We start from the raw sequence: 20,203 nt of genomic DNA on the forward strand, positions 1-20,203 counted from the left end.
ATCTAGAATGGAGGTTGCAGGCAGAAATGAGAAGTGTGCCAAGCCAGAAGTTCAGTAGTTAACTGTGTTGATAAGCTAAGATCATTTCAGTACAGGGGCCCAGGAAGGACAGACAATACTGTGAAACAATTCGTAGAGCAGCATAGCTTACTGCAGTGCTCAGAATCATGGAACATGCCCCCTGAAACCCTAGCACCTAACCCAGGTTACTGCAGCAGCAGTGTGGATGCTGCTCCATGGGTATGACTTGAGTGTGGCTTTGCAGCACACATGCTCGCAGCTGGGCTTGGTTAGCCCAGGTTCCTGGGGCGGCGAGTTATATGGGCCCATGGTGCCAGTGAGCCATGAAATTCAGGGCCCAGGGGCCCGGCTCCACCAATGTTCGGGGCCTGGTCTCTCCCCCAGCCCCACCTGCTGCCACTGCGTGCCTGCCCCAGAGTGTTCCTGCTTGTCCTGGGCAGTGGGCAGGGAGCCACCACCTGCGGAGGGAGGAGGCGCACATGTGATGGCAGCCCTCCCCCGCACCCGGCACCTACCACAGGGGAGGCGAAGGGGCTTCCTGGACATGAAAGCAGCCCGGCCCCTAGGATCATGTGCGGTGACTGTGCCGGGTGAGTATGCTACCGGGGGGGAGAGGGCTGGGGGACTGTGGAGTCCTCCTCCTCTCTGGCCCCAGCCCCGGGGCATCCTGCCTGTGCCCCAAACTCATCACAGCCCCACCCCAGAGCCTGCATGCCCAGCCAGAGCCCTCACCCCCCACTGCACCCCAACCCTCTGCCTAGCCCTGAGCCCCCTCCTGCACCCTTTACCTCTCATCCCCGGCCCCACCCCACAGCCCTCACTCCCCACCCCACATTGTGCAATATAGGGAAACTGTGAAACACTTACTGTTTCCAGTCCATTTTTACATTATTTTAAAATATATATATCAGCTTACAAGGCAGGTGGGGGGGCAGGGGGGAGAGAGAGAGAGAGAGAGAGGGGAGACTTGGACCTGTTCTGGGCACCACCAAAAATTATACAAACCTGTCACCCCTGCAGGTTCCCACACCCAGGTAAATTCTGCAGTTAAGATATATCATAAATAAACCAGACCCGCCATCCTTCTAGCTGATAGATGGAGTGTGATGAAGAATCTCAAAGTGCTAGATGTGTGAAGTAGAGGAAAATACAACATGATGGTGATCAGGAATACACCTCTACCCCGATAAAACGCTGTCCTCGGGAGCCAAAAAATCTTACCGCATTATAGGTGAAACCGCGTTATATTGTACTTGCTTTGATCCGCTGGAGTGCGCCCCCCCGCCCCCCCCAGAGCACTGCTTTACCGCGTTATATCCGAATTCATGTTATATCGGGTCACGTTATATCGAGGTAGAGGTATATTTGGGAAACAAGACAAAATGACTGAAAAAAAAGATAACTACCACAGAATCCCCTTTGGAGGCACAGTAGCTACACATGCCAAGAGATCTCATAAAAGGTGCATTAGTGGATCCACTGTCCTTAAATCTATTATTAGTAGAGACTGCTACTCATACAAGAACTAAGTTTTCTCCTCAACTACTAGGACAAAACTAATCCATTAAAAAAAAGTCTAATTAGCAATTAACTCCTCTCTCTGCCAGTTAATGTGAGCTGACTAGTGTTGGACGTGTGACTAGATTTAACAGCATCAGTCTTTTACAGGTGATGTTTTGGCACAAGTTTTTGTCTGAGCTGTCTCCATGCCTTGGTGATACATCCAATTCAATAATTTTTTCCTTCCTCACTGTAGATGACTTGTAAATGAGAACCAAAATATATTTAACAGCGACATTACTGCCCCCCAAATGTAGATTTTGTAAAATAAGGTTTTACAAAGCACAATATTAAAATAAATGCTATTAGGCTTTACAAAATTCCATTGAATACAGCTGGTTTGGATTTATTCTGCAGCATTTACAACCTAAAAAAGTGCAGCATTTCTAGGGCATAAGAACCAGAAAATGAAGATGGCCAGTCTGTTTACTTCTTTTTTGCCTACATTATTTTGCTTAGTTCAGGCATTAACAAAGAGCAAAACCGGCCAGAAGTGAAATGAAAAACATTTATAATCTCAGGAGTTATAAATGAGACAGGTGAGGATTTTTTTTTTTTTTTTTTATCCTGACAGTTCTTTTTAACTGATGTGACACAGTTCCTCCTCTATCTTGGTGGGTCCTGCGCTTATTGGCGGATTTTCTTGCCTCAGAGATTCACCATGTGGGTTGGGGAACAGCCCAGAGACCTTCCCCTCTGGAAGAACCCACAATCCAGGTCAATTGGGAGGTTTGGGGAGAACCCGGGCCTGCCCCCTACTCCGGGTTCCAGCCCAGGGCCCTGTGGACTGCAGCTGTCTATAGTGCCTCCTGTAACAGCTGCATGACAGCTACAACTCCCTGAGCTACTTCCCCATGGCTTCCTCCAAACACCTTCCTTATTCTCACCACAGGACCTTCCTCCTGGTGTCTGATAACGCTTGTGCTCCTCAGTCCTCCAGCAGCACACCCTCTTGCTCCCAGCTCCTCACACCCCCACCACAAACTGAAGTGAGCTGCTTTTTGAAACCCAGGTGCCCTGATTAGCCTGCCTTAATTGATTCTAGCAGCTTCTTCTTAATTGGCTCCAGGTGTCCTAATTAGCCTGCCTGCCTTAACTGGTTCTAGCAGGTTCCTGATTACTCTAGTGCAGCCCCTTCTCTGGTCACTCAGGGAACAGAAAACTACTCATCCAGTGACCAGTATATTTGCCCTCTACCAGACTCCTGTACCCCACTGGTCTGGGTCTGTCACACTGAATATAAGCACTGAGAACCAGTAAGATACCAGAACACTAGTTTCAATTCCTTGCATGCTGAATGGTCCAGAAAATAACTAAGTAGTACAGGGATTAGCAATAAAGTTTTTTTTTTTAGCTCTAAACCACTAGTTTATGTCCAGCACAGGTCAATAAGGATAAAAAATAATCAAACAGTTTTTTAGTTGCTCATGTAAAATGAATCTGTGATCTCTGTTTACAGTACAATTCTTAGTCTTAGCAAAGGGTTGAATGAATTAGATAAATGTTTATCAGGGATGGTCTAGACAGTATTTGGTCCTGTATGAGGGCAGGGGACTGGATTCAATGACCTCTCGAGGTCCCTTCCAGTCCTAGAATCTATGAATTCTTGGGCAACCATCAAGCTTTTTCCTCACTACTGGTAAAGTTTAGGGTGATGATTTTTATTTATTTATTTTTAAACAGCAATCTCATCTCTCCAAAGCAAAAAGATTTCTTCTCCTTAGAGGAATGCCTGAGAAAACAGATAAATCTTGCTTTGCAGAGTACCTTGAAGACTGCACTGGAGCTCCACTGGACTCAGGGTGGATGTGGAACATGCAGATTTTAGAGTCAAGGACACTCTGAGGAGCATACCCTGCATTAAGCACCTAGATGTACAATTCTGTAGTCTGTTAACTCGATTGCCCTGCTAATCTCATCTACCATACGAACAGAAAAATTCCCCAACCATCCTCAAAAATGTAACTAAATGTATTCTCTTAAACAATAAAAGGAGATGCAAGTAATGTGCTTTAGCGGCAGACATCTAGTATTCTTAAACAACTGCTTTATGTCAGGAATATAATCTCAAATCTACAGATTCTTTACTCGAGGGGGTAAATAATTCAGCTGAAAGCACATTTTTGCTTGTTACCCAAGACCACACCTTTTTTGCACAGAACATTTTATGAAGCGCCCTCCAGACAAAAGTTTTTAATTAGAAGTGTGTCAGAAAACCGTGCCTCAAGCTGTCTAAAATTTTCAAGCATTACTCTTTGGATCTCAAGGTACAAACTATTTCTTGAAATTTAGAAAAAGAACATTAAAAGCAGTACCTGTATCTGGATTAGTAATGACAGACAGAAACACAGCCTGAAACTATTAGTTTCATCTGGGCAGGAAGGAATCTCAGTGTAGAAATTTCTAGCTGGAGCTGTTTTCAACAAGACAATTAAACATTGTCCCACTATAAAGTGTAAGCTGTCTGTGCTGATCACTGCAACATAGTATTCAGGAGGGGAAAAGTTGTATCAGTGCTGCAAATATTTGAATAAAATATGGATTTTTTAAAAAACATGTGGAGTATAAAACACTCTAGTGCTAGACGTGTGAAGTAGAGGGAAATACAATAGGATAGTGATGAGGAATATTTGGGAAACAAAACAAAATGACTGAAAAAAAGATAACTACCACAGAATCCCCTTTAGAGGCACAGTAGCTACACATGCCAAGAAAGCTTATAAAAGGTGCATTAGTCCATCCACTCTCCTTAAATCTATTATTAGTAGAGACTGCTACTCATACAAGGACTAAAAACTCTAGTACCAAAGACTACGTGAAAGTAGTTGGAGTGTCCTGATTTTAATTCATGAAACTTAATTTTCAAGCTGTAAATCTCAAATCTCTGAAAACAGCATGTCTTTACAAATTAAACAACTTTATTACGATATGGAAATATTTCCCCACTAATTTAAGTCTGTTTTTAAAATTTAGCTCTCATAACCTAGGCAGCTGCCCTCGTTTTTTAAAGTAGCAACTGATAAAGTAGGACAGGACAGGGATACAAAATAGAAATGCTGATTTGGTTAGGTGAGTAGCAAAGCACTTTTACTGTACATCTGATATCTCCCTTCCATCTCAAGATATATGCATAACAGGGTATTTCCAGCAAATATTTTTCCTGTTTTATTTCTGAACATGAAAGTAAAAAATGCTACTGTGAAAGAATCTATCGTTTAAGTTTACAGAAATTACGAACTACTTCTCTTCAGACCTTGCACTTAAAATATCAAAGCAAGGCAGTTAATGGCAAGGAACAATAAAAATTCAAGTCAGAGCACTAACAAATCTGATCTAAACATTTCTGCAAACATTGAAAGAAATACATTTACTAACATTGCAATGATCACAGCTCATAAAACTTATAAACATGACTTCTGATTCAGAATGTTTTGTTTGGAGTTTGTGACCATTTAACTGTAAGGTTGCATTCATATTCAGGTGTCTAAACAGGTTGGATAATTAGTTTACCCTGGAGACTATTCTCCCATTAACAAGCTAAGCATTTATAGGCATAAAACTCTTGTCAGCATTATATGCAGTTAAAACCCACACACGTTGATGGGACAACAGACCCCCTTTGTCTACAAAGGTCTCTATCTGCCACAGAAATACAACTCCGTTCAGAGGTGCTGCAAAGGTCTAGATTTTCTACACACATATCCAGCGCAACTCCTTGTAAATAAGCCATGTGATGCAAATGTAACCAAAAATGTTAACAATATCGTGCTAAATGCCTGCAACAGAATAATAAGGCCAATGAGTTGCTTTTATGATTAAACAAAAACTACAGTTAAAGTGAAAAATAAATAAATAAATACAGGTAAAGTGAGGCAACTGTATATTTGGGTATTTAGGTGCTAAATGATTATATAGAGGGAGAGCAATGAAAGCATCCCTCTGTATATAGTTCGTTAAGTATACAAAGTAAAAAAGTTTTTAGGTATTATAATCTTGGATATTACTTGAAACACTAGTAGGCAAACATTTCAAGTAGAACTGTGGTTAAGACAATGTCCCTTGAAATGTTTTTTCTTTTAATTTAATTCGGTGTCTTCTTGATAACACTGACATTTCTGCAGACTCACCATTTTGTTGCAATTCCTACACATTGTATTTGCCAAGACTAAAGACAAGCAGTTATTTCTGATTTAAAAAAAAAAAAACCACAGGATTAAGGGCTGTGAAATGCAGCCAGAGATCTGATTCCTATATAGTCTGCACCTGTGACATGGTCATGATTCAATGGTTGAAATTAAGCAGCAGCATGACAGGGACACACAGTGTTGAAGCAATACATACTTTTCTATACTTCCCTGCTTTACCATCATGTGAAAAATGCCAGTTACTGGACACTTGAGAAGGCTGAAGTTACTTGTGAACTTGGGATGCAAAAAAACTCACTAAGCTTCCTCAACCAAAACCACGCTGAGATGCCAGAGACTGGCTCGGTGTAACAAACTCTTGACAATCAATGTAATCACAAATTGCATTGAAAAAATGAACACTCACATTAAGATTTCAAAGCCAAGCTAGGAAATGAAGAATTGAGGTTGCCAATGCAACCTTAATTTGAGCCTCTTTTGCATGTGCATTACGATACAGTCTTTAGTTAAATGATCACTAGCATGTTTGCCACAGGACCCTTGCCTCATTCATTTCACAGGATGGACAGTGCTCAATGAATGGGTTGCTATCTAATATTTATTTTTATCTTTATCATTCAATGTGCGCCCTCTTGTCATATTTACAGCACTCTCTTCAGACACTGCTCTAAAGACTGAACTGCTAATTTCCTCATGGGCTTATTTATGGTGTTCATCACCATAGGATCTGAGTGTTTCACAAACACTAATGAATTTAGCTTCACAATTCCCCCGTGAGGTATTGTGGTATTAATATCCCCATTTTAAGGATGGGTAACTGAGGCAGAGAGAGACTACGATCAAAAATGAGCTTTAATTTTGGGTGTCTGACGTGAGTGTCCAGTAGCTGGAATGCATCTACCAATCAGACTTACGCCCTGATTCTTCACAATATTTTTCAGTTGGCACTTTTTAGGTTCAGAGCACAGGTCCCATTGACTTCAGTTACCCTTATGAGTGTTCAGCACTTCTGTAAACTGGCCCCAGCATCTGAAGGTGGGCACCCAGAAAGAGAGAAAAACACAATTAGTAACTCCCTGTAAAAAAAAAAGTTTGGTTTCAGTGACTTTCATAGAATCATACACAACCCTAATTTATTCCCTGAGCACTATCCATCCTGTGTACTGAATAAGGCAGAGTGTCAGAGTGTCTTGTGGGGGGGAAGGGGAGAAGCATATATCATACTGCATATGCACAAGGGGGTGGACCTTAATTAATCCCCTTGTGCATATGCATAAGGGGATGCAGTCTTAATTCTAGCTCTTCCTAGTTTGAGTTCTTGATTTTGCAACAGTAACGTTCTTTGAACATATTGATCCCCACGTCAGTCATCAGCACAGTTGAAACCTTTAGATCTATACCACAGATCTCTGCCTCTTGTGCCAACAGAGCAACTGATGGCAGTAGGTTCCCATCTTATATGTGGGATGGGGGCCATCCTCTAAAGCGAGATCACATTTTGCCAGGGAGTTTCACAGCTATTTCCTGACAGCTAGGGACTGTTGAGAATGTAAAAGGAAAAATACCCTACTAAATCAAAAAATGGAGCATATTTCAGAGGAAAGATTAAGGATTATCAAGTATACATTTGTTAAAATCTTTTACTATTTGGCAAGTTTTATTCAATTAAACTAGTTGTGAACAGTCAGACAAGCATATGGGCCCAGCCTTCCTCTGTTCATGGAGAGGTTACCGCAATACAGTTCTTCAGAAGGAGCTGATGTAAATCAAAGTGCTCTGTTGGCAAACACAAGCACTTTCTTCTATGAAGAAGTGCAATGAGTGCCACAGGATATCAAACTAATTTAGTTTTCTACATAAGAATTTCTCCTCATTTGGCGAAGGTAGGAATCTACGATAGACGTTTTCTTGGAGTGCTTCATGAGGCAAATTTTCTCTTTTTTTCTGCAGTCCCATTTCTGTAGGTCTCACTACACTTAAAATGCCTTTGAAGAATTAACTGTAGCTACTGCCAGGTAGTGACAGAAGGAAAGTGCTATTCAAGCGAGGTCCAGAGCAAAAATACCCATATTCTTGGCATGCCTATGGATTAAGATCCTTAGCAGACAATATTTATTGAAAGTTTTATTGCTGTGCTCCTGGACTTGAAAGATAATATTTAGGTATGTATCATTTACAACCTACATAATTTATACAATGCACTTAGGAGTAAACTTAGCAGAAGGCCAAATCCCAGTCAAACTCAGAGTTGTCCTATTTTACTAAACTGACTATGAGAATTGTTCAGAAGAAGAGATTAGAGAACAGAGACTATAAAAGTAAAAGTTAATTTTCCATATGATCCCGATAACCAAGGCAAAAGAAACGACCTTGAAGGAGTGATATAGGTCTTTCTGCACTAAGGAATCCACTGCTACATGTGCTTTTTGCATGTATCCTATATTAAGAGTGTGTTTTCTAGAACCACACATATCAGGAGATTTTAAGAATGATTTTTTTTGGGGGGGGAGGGGCGGGGAAATCAGAGAATTCTCTTGTTTTGCAATTACTCCATGCGCTATTTGTCAAAACTGTTTCAATGCAACTCTCATGACTGCATGCTTTGGCTGTTTTTACTACTATTAATGCCACAAATGCTCATTATCAGATCTTATTCTTAATTTTCTGATGTTTTACTATCTGCTGGGATATTCTATTTTCTGATCAATAGGTAGACATCCATTTTAGCATCTAGGCGAACTGGCAAGAGTGCTTTACAACAACATTTATCTGATTACACTTTTTGGACTTAAGTACCATCTCCACACCAATTACACACAAATCTCTACCTGTCCACTCCTGACCTGTATCCTTCCAATCCCACATCTCGACCTGACTTCAGAGCCAGATTAAGAAAGTTTGGGATCCTAGACACACCATGACACTGCACCCCATCCCCCCGCCCAATGGCTCTGCTCTTTGCTTGATATGATATTAACAGGGGGTCCCCTTCCTTTCCAAAGGGGCAGGGGACAGCAGAATGGTGCCCTCTTCTCTTTTTCATGAGAGGCAAAGGCTCTCCGCCCTGCCGGAGAAGCAGAAAGGCAGAAGTGGCAGCAAGGGAGACCCCAGCAGGTCAGTGTCAGAGCCAGGAATAGAGCCCAGATTATCTGAGTGACAGACCACTGTTCTCAGCAGGTCTGTTCTCAGCTCCCCATCCAGAGGGAAGGGCTTCTCCAAATGCTAGCTCGGAAGGGGGCCACAGGAAAGGAGAGGAGCTCTGACCCCACCCCCCAAGGACAAGCCCCCCTCCTCCCCGCCAGATCTCACAAGAGGGGAAGGGAAATCAGAAACCCCCAGAACAGTAACCCTTCCCCAGATCTTGGTTCCCACATAGGGAGGAACAGAAAGAGGGGGGCAGATCACCCAAGCATAAGGCCTTCCAACCCACTCACATGAGACAGACAGGGAGAAGGACTCACACACCTCCAGGGCCGCCCCTCCCCCAGATCCCAGTACACCTATGGGAGGGGAGAATATGGGGTTGACAGGTGGCCTCTGTTCCAATCCCTCCCACTGACCCTGTCACCCCTGCCCCCATGTCAACCCCCAGTGCCCCTCTGTTCCCACTCCCTTAATCCCCACCACCTCTGCCAGGCTAACCCCCGCCCCCAGACTTCCCCACTAACACCCTTTTATTCACACACACCCCCACTGCTGCCTCAAATTCTTCTCTCCCTATTCCCCTGATTCCTCTGCTCCCTAATTCCCACTCCCCTCCCAGCAAGAACTAACATGTGTAATTTTTTTCCCTTTTTCAAAAAGAAGTGGAGCACCTTCTGAACTTTCTGCTATACTCAGATTATATTTCCCCAAAGTAAAATAAAACACCCTACACAGAGGCAGATTGTAGCAAGATGCCCCCTTTTTTTTACTTCAGATTTCTACCATGGGTTGGATTTGAATTCTCAGTGCCTAGGTGGTGCACAGATTTGATGACTATAGCATTCCCTCAGAGCTAGGTAGAGTCCTGTGACTCATAAGTGCCTTTCATCACTCTTGGGCTCTCTGCTCACACCTCAGTGATTGCACTGAGAGTGTGAGTAGAGAGCCCAAGAGTGATGAAAGGCACTTATGTTGGCTTCCAAGCATTAGGTTATGTATGAAGCTAAACTCTCTTTTTAATATCATTTTCAGTTTTGGTCAAGTGACTCCAAATTCGGATTGCTAACCCTACACCGCATCTCCTTGAGGCACAGCAAATTTCAAAAATCAATCCCAATGACCATGTGGGAACTTGGAGCATTTAGAAGAATCTACCTTTAAACAAAAAGCTGTTCTTAACCCTACTATATACTGTGCCAACTATTTAGGCCAATGTATGGAATAAGTGGAACTCTGGCTTCTAGACCTCTATGCATTCCTCCAGATCACATGACCTCTAGGCGAGCACTAGCTCCACTTTATGTATTTTATTTAGGCCATGTCTACACTAGCGAGCTTACAATGGCATAGCTGTACCGATGCAGTTGTGACACTGTAAGATCGCTCAGGTAGCCACTATGCCAACAGGAGAGAGCTCTCCTGTCGACATAATAAAACTGCTTCCACAAATGGCAGAACCTATGTTGGTTTGAGAAGCTCTCCCGCCAACAAAGTGCTGTCCACACCGGCACCTCTCTCAGTGTAATTTATGTCACTCAGGGGTATGTTTTTTCACACCCCTGAGTGAACTAAGTTATACCGACAAAAGTTGTAATCTAGACATGGCCTTAGTCTGTCCCCACGTGAAAGCTGACTGAACCGTCATACTGCACATCTCTATGCCATGTACTAGTTGGGGACTTTGTATACCACAGCAGTTCTGAGAGCTTTCTAAGGCATGCAAAGCAGCTGTTTCATGTGGAGACCCTCAGGTGTGCACAATACCATTGTACATTTCTGGACTCTCACATCCAGCTACTGCTGATTTCTTAAGACAGCATGTGACACTAAGAATTTCACAGGGATCATAACATACACAAGTTGGTTTAATATCCAAATTCCAACAGGAAAACACTCAAAAGTAGTCAAGGATACCAATCTTCTCCAAGACAGATTAAAACAAACACAGGGTTTCAAGGCCAAGCTGTTTGGGGGCTATAATAAATCAAAACACTCCAAACAATTAAAATCATCTCCCAAACGCGGTCAGAGTTGCCTCAACGTCTCCAGAAAAATTCTACCATGGTGTGTAAAAAACAAGTCTGATGTTTAAGGCAGACTGTTCTAGCTTTGGCAAAACTAGAGCATCTAAAAATCAGATTTAGACTTATAATGGAAAACAATTTTCTCCAACTAGACACAGAGGATAAGAGATGTTCTACATTTACAAAAGGTAAGTTGTAAATACTGTTCTAGAGTGAAGAAAGCTTGTAGTGGGGAAGGAACTCGAGATCAAAATATTTTATGCTTGTGTAACTCAAAGCAAGCTTACAAGTGTGTAGAGAAAAGCATCTAGAAATAAACTGTACATTTTAAATTACTAACCAATTAAGATCATTTGTCTCGGATCATTTGCAATTCCTGACAAATCTGGGTTTGCTGACAACATCATATATCCCACAAGGCTGGGATGAAGGAAAGCCACAGACCTATTATGGCGATGAGATATGTAACCTACAAGGTTAGAACTGCTTGTTAGGAAATTGTCTACAGCCCCTTGAATTGTGATCACTGAAGGCATTTCCTTAATTCACAGGATTTCTTAGATGAAAGAATCACTTTGTATAAAACATGTGGCTTCATGTATACTAAAAGGAGAGATTCAGCACCACTGTGGAGGATTTGAAGGGTACCAGAATTACGTATGTTCTGTTAGTCAAAGAAATAGACCTGTTTCAATGGCATAGTATGCTAATTCAGAGACCATATCTTAGTTAAGACAGAGTTTTTCCTTATTTGGTCCAAGTTGTTTCCTTTTTAATTCCAAATGCAAGTTCCTACTGGGTCAAGCCCCAAGCAACATTCACTCTTGAAGTTTAAATCAAAGAGCAAATCAATTTAAGGAAGAAACCAACCATTACAATAATAAACAGAAATAATCCATGGCCTATGTACGTTTCCCAAAACACTATCTGGGTCTATCTAAGTATAAATATAGCCTCTAAGGGAATGTCTACACTGCCATTAAAACCATGCGGCAGGCCAGCTGACTTGGGCTCACTGTGCTTGGGTGAAGGGACTATTTAACTGCGGTCTAGACGTTCGAGCTCAGGCCCAGAGCTCATGCTGCAGCATAAGCTTGAATGTCTACCCCGCTAGGCCAGCCACAGGTGTCTAATTACACTGTAGACATACCAGAGCCACTGCCTTCCCGGTCTGCATATCCTCTCCATCCCTGCTCTTTAAGCAGGGCAAACACCAACTAGCCAGCAGTGGAGAAAGAGCCACACCCATTAAACTTTCACTACTATGGATGGCTTTCTCTACACTATCACTTTTGTTGGTCCGGGAGGGAGGGGCGTGTTGGGGGGGGGGCGGGGAGAGATATGTTTTTCCACATACAGCTTAAGTTTCACTGACAAAAGTGCTGGTGTGGACAGCGCTATGTCAGGAGGAGAGGCTCTCCTGTCAACATAACTAACATTGCTCAGATGGGGTGGTTTAAATTATATACAAGAGCGGCTACACAGGAGAGCTTTCAGCGGTACAGCTGTGCCACTGTAAGGTCTGTAGTGTAGATATAGCCTAGGTCATGCCTTCAGTTATCTGCTCTGTACTTAATTAGATGGTTGTCAGTCATCATTACCTCACTCGCACTCACCCAAGTGGTTTGTACCCTATCAGCTGCCTGACTGATTAAGAGCAGGTTCAATAGGCAACGATCAATTGATTCTCTCTGCTAAACTGATTATTTATCATATTTAATCTGGCCCAACTTTTTTTGCTTAGTTGTTTGATCAGCACTTAATCAACTGATTGTCTTGCTAATTAATCAAATTACCTGCCATTACATTGACCTCGTTACTTGATTTGTTTCCTCTCTGCATTTTTAGCTTTGTACCTGTTCTCCCCACACTACCCCCCTGTGCTTGCATAGGAAGAGGGAAGCCCTTACACCAGGCATCCTCACTTCCCTCCTCAGAACACATTTCTTTCACCCTGCCTTCCACTATTAACTTTCATTCCCGTGCTGTCAACTCCTCCACTCTTTCCCTACCTCAAACTCTACCTAAACTATCAGAAGGTTTAATATTCTTTTCCTATAGTAAATGATTCAATCTTGTTTTAGTATTTATTTCCTTTACTAAACCCCTTTAGCTTCAGATCCTGTGGTGATCTAATTTCGACTGTAAGCTTCTTGGGGCAGTAACCATGTCTTTTTAAAATATCTGTGTTAAGTGCCATGCAAAATGTAATACTTGCATTTCTTCAGCTGTTAAATTCCACAGCCATACAAAGTTTTACTTTCTTTTACAAAGAGACTGCTATCTAGCAAAAACTGCTGAATGTTCAACTAAGGACAAATCAATGAAATCTACCTGAACTTGTTTCAAACCGCATATTAGAAGAACACATTCTAATATACCAGAAAATTTGAAAGATCATGATCCAGAGGTGAATTTTTGCACTGAACTACTTTTGGTTTGACACAGTGCTCTGATGTTCTACTGATTGTGGGAACAACACATACATGGTATGAATATAAAACCTTCAGTAAAGGAAGAGTACCTTCATTAGGACACTGTAGTTAGTTGACTTATGAGAAATTGAGAGTAAAAAAAAAATTAGAATAAAAATCATCCCAACTATATTTAACTTTACAACATAAATGAAGAGTGATTATATTTTCAACTAGAAGGTAAATACTAAAATAACTATGTATTTGAATCTAATTCTTCCAAATTAAAGGATGTGGAGGCATTAGTATGCAACATTTGTCCCTTCCATACTTTCAATAGGGGATATTGACTTTTTTCACAGATTCATAGATTCTAAGGCCAAAAGGGACCATTCTGATCATCTCCTCTGACCTCCTGTACAACACAGGCCATAGAACTTCCCTAAAATAATTCCTAGACCATATCTTTTAGAAAAACATCCAATCTTGATTTAAAAATTGTCAGTGATGGAGAAACCATCACAGCCCTTGGTAAATTCTTTCAGTGGTTACTCTGTTAAAAATTTACACCTTATTTCTAATGTGAATTTGTCGCTAGCTTCAACTTCCAGTCACTGGATTGTGTTATATCTTTTTCTGCTAGATTGAAGAGCCCATTATTAAACGTTTGTTCCCTGTGTAGATTCTTATATACTGTAATTAAGTCACCCCTTAACCTTCTCTTTGTTAACTAAATAGAATGAGCTTCTTGTGCTTAATCCATGTTGATTGCAGAATTTTGATGCACTCTCCACAGGCTTTATGAGAAGCTATAAAAATCAGTTCACAATAACCAGTGATAACACAGACAACCATTTTGCCAAGGGAGAGCAAGTTTGGATTCTCCTTAATTAACTCAAACTCTTGGGACTAGATCAGTTTTGGATTATTTCACATTATTTCTTTAAATGTTTGAATTCAGAGTTCCAAAGAAACACACACTTCTTATAAGCAGAAATCCACTTTCAACTAAATGAATGAATACCACATTTCTATATTTTTCTGTACATAACTGCATATTCCCTTAAAAAGAAAAAGTTACACAGCCTTTACAAACTGGGTACATGAGAAACAAAGAGTACAATACAATTCAAAGACACCAGGAAAAGAAACAATGGTTCAACCATGTATAAAAGTTGCAAAACGGTCATGCAGTATAACTTAGGGCTTGTCAAACGTACAATGCTATAGTGGCACAGCTGTGCTGCTGCACCACTGCACTGTTTCAGTGTAGAAACTACCTACACCGATGGGAGGGATTCTCCTGTCGGTATAGGTCATCCATCTCCCCGAGAGGCAGTAGCTATGTTGACAGAGGAATTCCTCTGTCGACCTAGTGCGGTCTACTCTACACCAGCGTGTAGATGCACCAGCAAGCAGTGTGTGGATTTTTCGTGCTCCTGAGAGATGTAGCTATATCGATGTAGACCAGGCCTGACTGTAGATCAGTTTGGCAGCAGCCATCCTCATATAACAAGGCATGATGAACATTTAAAAAAAAAATCAAGTCTAATCATATAAATTGTGAACGTGCCATGAAGATTTCATGAGCTATCCAGACATTCAACCATACTAATGTTACTTCTACTTATTCATACCATATGGGTTTCTGCAAGAGCTTTTTTGTGTTTAGTCAGAAGCAGGGTTACATCATTTTGTCAGTTTCATCACTTTATAGCTCAATATATTCACACGTCCACTTATAATCCAAATAAATGACAATATAGTATTTAGTAATTCCATGTAGATAAAGGAAAACTGCTGTGTTTCATTTTAATACCTTAGGGTTACATTTTCCTTTACAATGCATATTACTGGCTATTCCACTCCCCCGGCATGTGTCAAAATCCCTCAGTGAGTTCATCAGGAGTTTCAACAACACAGGAAGAGTTGAACAGATACCAGGAAAAGCACTGCATGCATTAAAGAAGGAATTTAGCTCTTAGATTGTTAAGGAGGAAGTCTGGATGGTTCACATTAAGGGGATGTGGAGCTTTTTGACTCCAGAACAATCTGTATCCAGTTCTAATCTGTAGTGACTCATAGTTACAACCCTCTTAATGGCCTATAAGAAGCTAGTTCATTCTAGTTTTTAGTGGACCTATATCCATATTAGAATACACACGTAAAAGCCATAAACCTCACACCATTACCCTAATAAGCACTCTTAGTAACAATCTCAGCACAGAGACCAAGGACTGAGTAAGCATAAAACTGAACTAACTTTTCCCGCTGACCCTCTAGGTCAGGGCTAACCAGTTGGGGCAGTCATGCTTCTACTGCTGGACCTGCAGAAAACCTATGGCTATCAATCCAAAATCTGTCTGAAATCTGACAATCATGATTTTCAAAATGGTTTCTACAAATACACGTTACTGTCTGGTATCTCTGCAACAGTGAATGCTGGTCCTGTCTCAGGGCTTGTCTACACTTAAAATCTACAGTGGCTCAGCTGTACCACGGTAGTGTTTCAGCATAGACACTACCTATGCCGGTGGGAGGATTTCTCGCGTTGGCACAGGTAATCTACCTCCCCGAAAGGCAACCTACCATGGTCTACACAGGGACTTAGAATGGCTTAACAATGCCACTAGGGGTATGGATTTTTCACATCCCTGACAGACAGTTAAACCGACCTAATTTTCTAGACCAGGCCTCGCACTCCACTACCATTTTACTGCTTTTCCCAGCAGCAAACTAGTCTGCAGTGCTAACAGTTTTGGATGAAATGCTTCTCAGCATTTGAGAATGAATAAGAAAGAGCTGAAGCTTCATCTACTTTAAGTTAAGTTCTAGAAAGATTTGCAGAGAAAATAGATACTGTTCGTGTTATGCCCTATTAAAATAGAATTTGTCCTAGAACAGCTTTGAAAAATTTCCTGCTTCTCCTGTGCATATTCAGCAGCTGAATATTTCCTTAGTCATAGAGCAAATATAACTCCCTGGTTCATTAGCCATTTTTATTTTATTCGTTTTTTTTTTCAAATCCGTTTACATTTTTCATAATATAAATCATAAATATTAAAATAAAGTAGCTTGTCTTCTTTATAAGCAAGTTCAGCAAATCCTATCTTTTACCAGCTTCATTTGTTAAGTCTTAAAATGCTTTCCAATTCTGGGGCAGCTTAAAGTTTTGGGAGCCTTTATACAACTATCCAAAAAACACCTCATAAGAAGTGTAATGTCCCTTTAAAAGAGTTATTTGTATTACAGCATGATTATGTCACTGTCTGTTTTGTGGATAATTTATTATTTCACTTTATAAATGCAAGTGTTATTGTAATTGTTTTCCTCTGTTCCTCCCCTCCCAAATCTCCACATATCATAACACTACACAACGTAATCTTTTGCACTTTAAAAATCCAACATCTTGCTTGGAAACAGCTTTGAAAAGTTGGCATCTGGCCAACTTGCAACTGATACTAGTTTAAATACCTTCCCAGCAAAGTTGCACATTAACTTCAAAATACTCCGGGATCAGCCATTAAAATGTTTTTGTTTCAGTTACAACACTAATGAAAACCAAATGTCTGAATATATTTTAAGCTGGTCTAATGCACTAGGGATTTCACTTAAAAGAGAAAGGTCTGAATCAACTTCCATTTACCCAAATGAACACAGATTAGTCAGTACTACACTATGCAGATATATGGCCAACACTTGGAGTAAGATTAAATAATTATAAAGAACATTTCAACCACAGATTAAATGAAGAAAGTCTGAGTAATTGGCTGAATTTGATTCTTTTCCTAAATCTTTTAGTTACAGTCTGCTAAAGCTATTGAGCTGCAAGCTTACAAAATCCCATTTACAGGTGGATTCAGGACCCTAAACCTCTGCTTTGCTAATGTCTAAGCCAGTGGTTCCCAAACTTGTTCCGCCGCTTGTGCAGGGAAAGCCCCTGGTGGACCGGGCCAGTTTGTTTACCTGCCATGTCGCAGATTCAGCCAATCGCGGCTCCCAGTGGCCGCGGTTCGCTGCTCCAGGCCAATTGGAGCTGCTGGAATCGGCGACCAGTATGTCCCTCGGCCCACACCGCTTCCAGCAGCTCCCACTGGCCTGGAGCAGCGAACCGCGGCCACTGGGAGCCGCGATCGGCCGAACCTGTGGACGTAGCAGGTAAACAAACCGGCCTGGTCTGCCAGGGGCTTTCCCTGCACAAGCAGTGGAACCAGTTTGGGAACCACTGGTCTAAGCCTTTGCAAAATACATATTTTCACCTATCCAGGTAAGGAACATCTACTGATCTTGCTCTGTAAATTTAAGCAAACCCTAAATATTTGCTTTCACAACAAAGACCTAACAGCTTTGAAGGAACCTATACATTCTACCAGGAAAAAAAAATTGTCTAAGCTGACCTCTTTATAGGAATGATTTCAAATACTGAATTTTAAGAAGTCCGACAGCGAGGACAACCATAAAATTAGGATGTACCCCTAAAAGAGTGATTTTATGTACTGGATTATGAACCAGTAAAAGGAAAAGAAACAATTTTAACTTTAGGATTCTGGACTTGTGAGTTTCTACCAGAACTTCTTCAAAATAATTATTTTGACAAGTTCCTATTAAGTGTTTAAAGGGTAGAGGGTAGTCTTGTGGTTAAGGCATAGGACTGGATTTAGGAGATTAATTTCCTTGCTTTGCCAGTGACTTCCTGATGACCTTGGCATATCACTTTATATCCAAAACTCAGTACTCTGTGTGTAAAATAAAGTTAATTCTTCCCTACTTCAGAAAGGTTTTATGAGGATTAATGTTTAAGAATCTCAGATATCATGGTGAAGAGGGCTTCGTAAACAGATTACCCAATTTACTTAAGGCCATACCCATATTTCTGAATATCAGTCCTCTCAGGCTACAGCAGAATTTCTCATCGTTGTCCAAATTACTTCCAATCTAATTCTACCTTTGAATTTTTACTTTAAATTAATGTATTTGTTGCATTCATTTCTTCAAGGTCATTCCCCGCAGCCAAAAGAGAACTCTTTAATCCCCCCAAAAGAGAACAGTTTAATTGTCCAGTGATTGTTATTATTGCAGTCTTGTGGCTAATTAAAGAGAGCATTAGACTGAGAATACAGAGTTAGCTTCTAGCATGTTCATCATATTTTGATGTGCCACACCTTTATCGAAGCCTCAAGAGTTACCAGGTTTGAAGAGACATTTTAAATAACAATGAAATTAAACATAAGCTATAGGAATAAAGAAGAAAAATTCAGTCCTGAGTAACACTACAGTAGGTCACATGCATAAAAGAATTCTCTTTCTTTCTTTAGCAAAATGAACCGCTCTGTCGTTGAAACTAATTAAAAAACCCAGACCTTTAAAAAGTCAACTAATTAATGAAGAGCTACATTTCCATTAACTTTTTAAAAAATAGTCAAGTAATTTAAAAAAGAAGAGTACTTCTCACCATTGTATCAATGCATCTCCAAAAGTCAACCTAAAAATTGCATTCCGTAAACAATGAATACTTTGTGTAGGAGATTTAGCACAAGCTATGAAATGCAAGTTACAAAATCGCTTTTTTAGCCAAGAATCAAGACAACCTGTTGACAATTTATTTCTTTAATAATTAAATTAGAAATTCTAACCTATTTCAATGCAAGCTATAATGATAATTGGATATGAATCGTAAAGCAATTTTTTTTCCCTGAAGAAATACATTGTAGAAAACCCTGCAGTAAATACTTTACACTTCTCTGAAAGAACCAAAAACTCAGCACAAGCTATCCCAGGACTTATACCAATATCTAATTTTTCATGACATGCTCTGACAACTTTGTTGACTATGGTCCATATTTCAGAAGTTTAGTACATAGACCACCTGTTTCCGACTAGCATTCAAACTGTTTCTATTGTACAATCAACAACAGCTGCTGAAGGGTCTAAAATATCAAGGATTAGGAATGGACAATTATTAATGGCTATATTATACTAAGATAGGTCAAAAAACTTTCTGCTAAAGATGCATTTCACAAATGCATCAATACTTTCTGTAAACATATATGTACATTTCACACTGCTTTCTTCATTTTGTTCTTAAGACCACTTACTGTAATTCAAACTTTAGGGTTGTTTTACCTGCAAGCACAGCAAATAGTAGTGCCACTCTGATTGTGCTAGGGACAGCAGAGGAGGTGAGTTGTGCAGAACCCTGCATGTAAGCTTCCAGATCACTGCATGGTTAAGAAGTTCTTAACAGGGGATTTTCAAATTCTCGTGTGTGTAAATTAATACTTGTTAGTCATCCAAGAGGCTGTACAATATCTTACTGTTGGAACATTTTTGTGGAGAGATTAAAAAGTCTGCAGCGACAACAGGAACTGTCTCACCCAAGCAGAGATGCTAAGCATGCACATTCCAAGCCAAGAAGGAAACCAAAGATGCAGGCAAGTGAAAGTTGACAATTTAATCAAGTAAAATCTGGAAAGTAGAATCTGGCAAGAATTAAAGCAAGAATTTTGATGTCATTTATCAAGTGGTTAATTGTTTAAAAATAAAGTTTAAGACCTAACTAGTGCTTTGCTTAAAATGCAAAGCATATTTATAAACTGATATATTCCCATCAGACTTTCAGAAGTGTGATGAACCATAAGGGCTTGTCTCCAGGTCAAATTTGTTGTGTATCAACTTGAAATGTTTCTCATTAAAACATCTTACAGCCATATGCAAAATGTTTTGTTACAAATCTTGCTCTTTAATGCATGTTATAAAACCCACTTTGGAGGTGGGTTTACTTAGATGCAGGAGGAGCTTAATAGCTCCACAGCAAAATATATGTGGATACATCTGCATCCTGTACCATGTGTTGCACATCTATCAAGTCCTCCCACCAGTATCCCATACTGCTTTG

At 40.5% G+C, this 20,203-nt stretch overlaps 1 protein-coding gene across 3 annotated transcripts in view; it reads right to left on the minus strand.

Moving 5' to 3' along the window:
- LOC135977639 (protein dispatched homolog 1-like) overlaps nt 1–19,863 on the minus strand; it is a 250,928-nt gene extending 231,065 nt beyond the window's left edge. The window contains exon 1 of one of the 3 annotated variants that reach the window (XR_010595074.1): nt 19,432–19,863. The gene's annotated coding sequence lies outside the window, so the exon portion shown is untranslated. Of the gene's footprint in view, nt 1–2,468; nt 3,505–19,431 lie in introns of those variants that run through there. The other 2 variants (XR_010595073.1, XR_010595072.1) reach the window with 2 other exon arrangements.
- Between the last annotated feature and the right edge of the window lie 340 nt (nt 19,864–20,203).

This window comes from Chrysemys picta, unplaced genomic scaffold (assembly GCF_011386835.1).
Source record: "Chrysemys picta bellii isolate R12L10 unplaced genomic scaffold, ASM1138683v2 scaf5, whole genome shotgun sequence".
Classification (NCBI taxonomy): domain Eukaryota; kingdom Metazoa; phylum Chordata; order Testudines; family Emydidae; genus Chrysemys; species Chrysemys picta.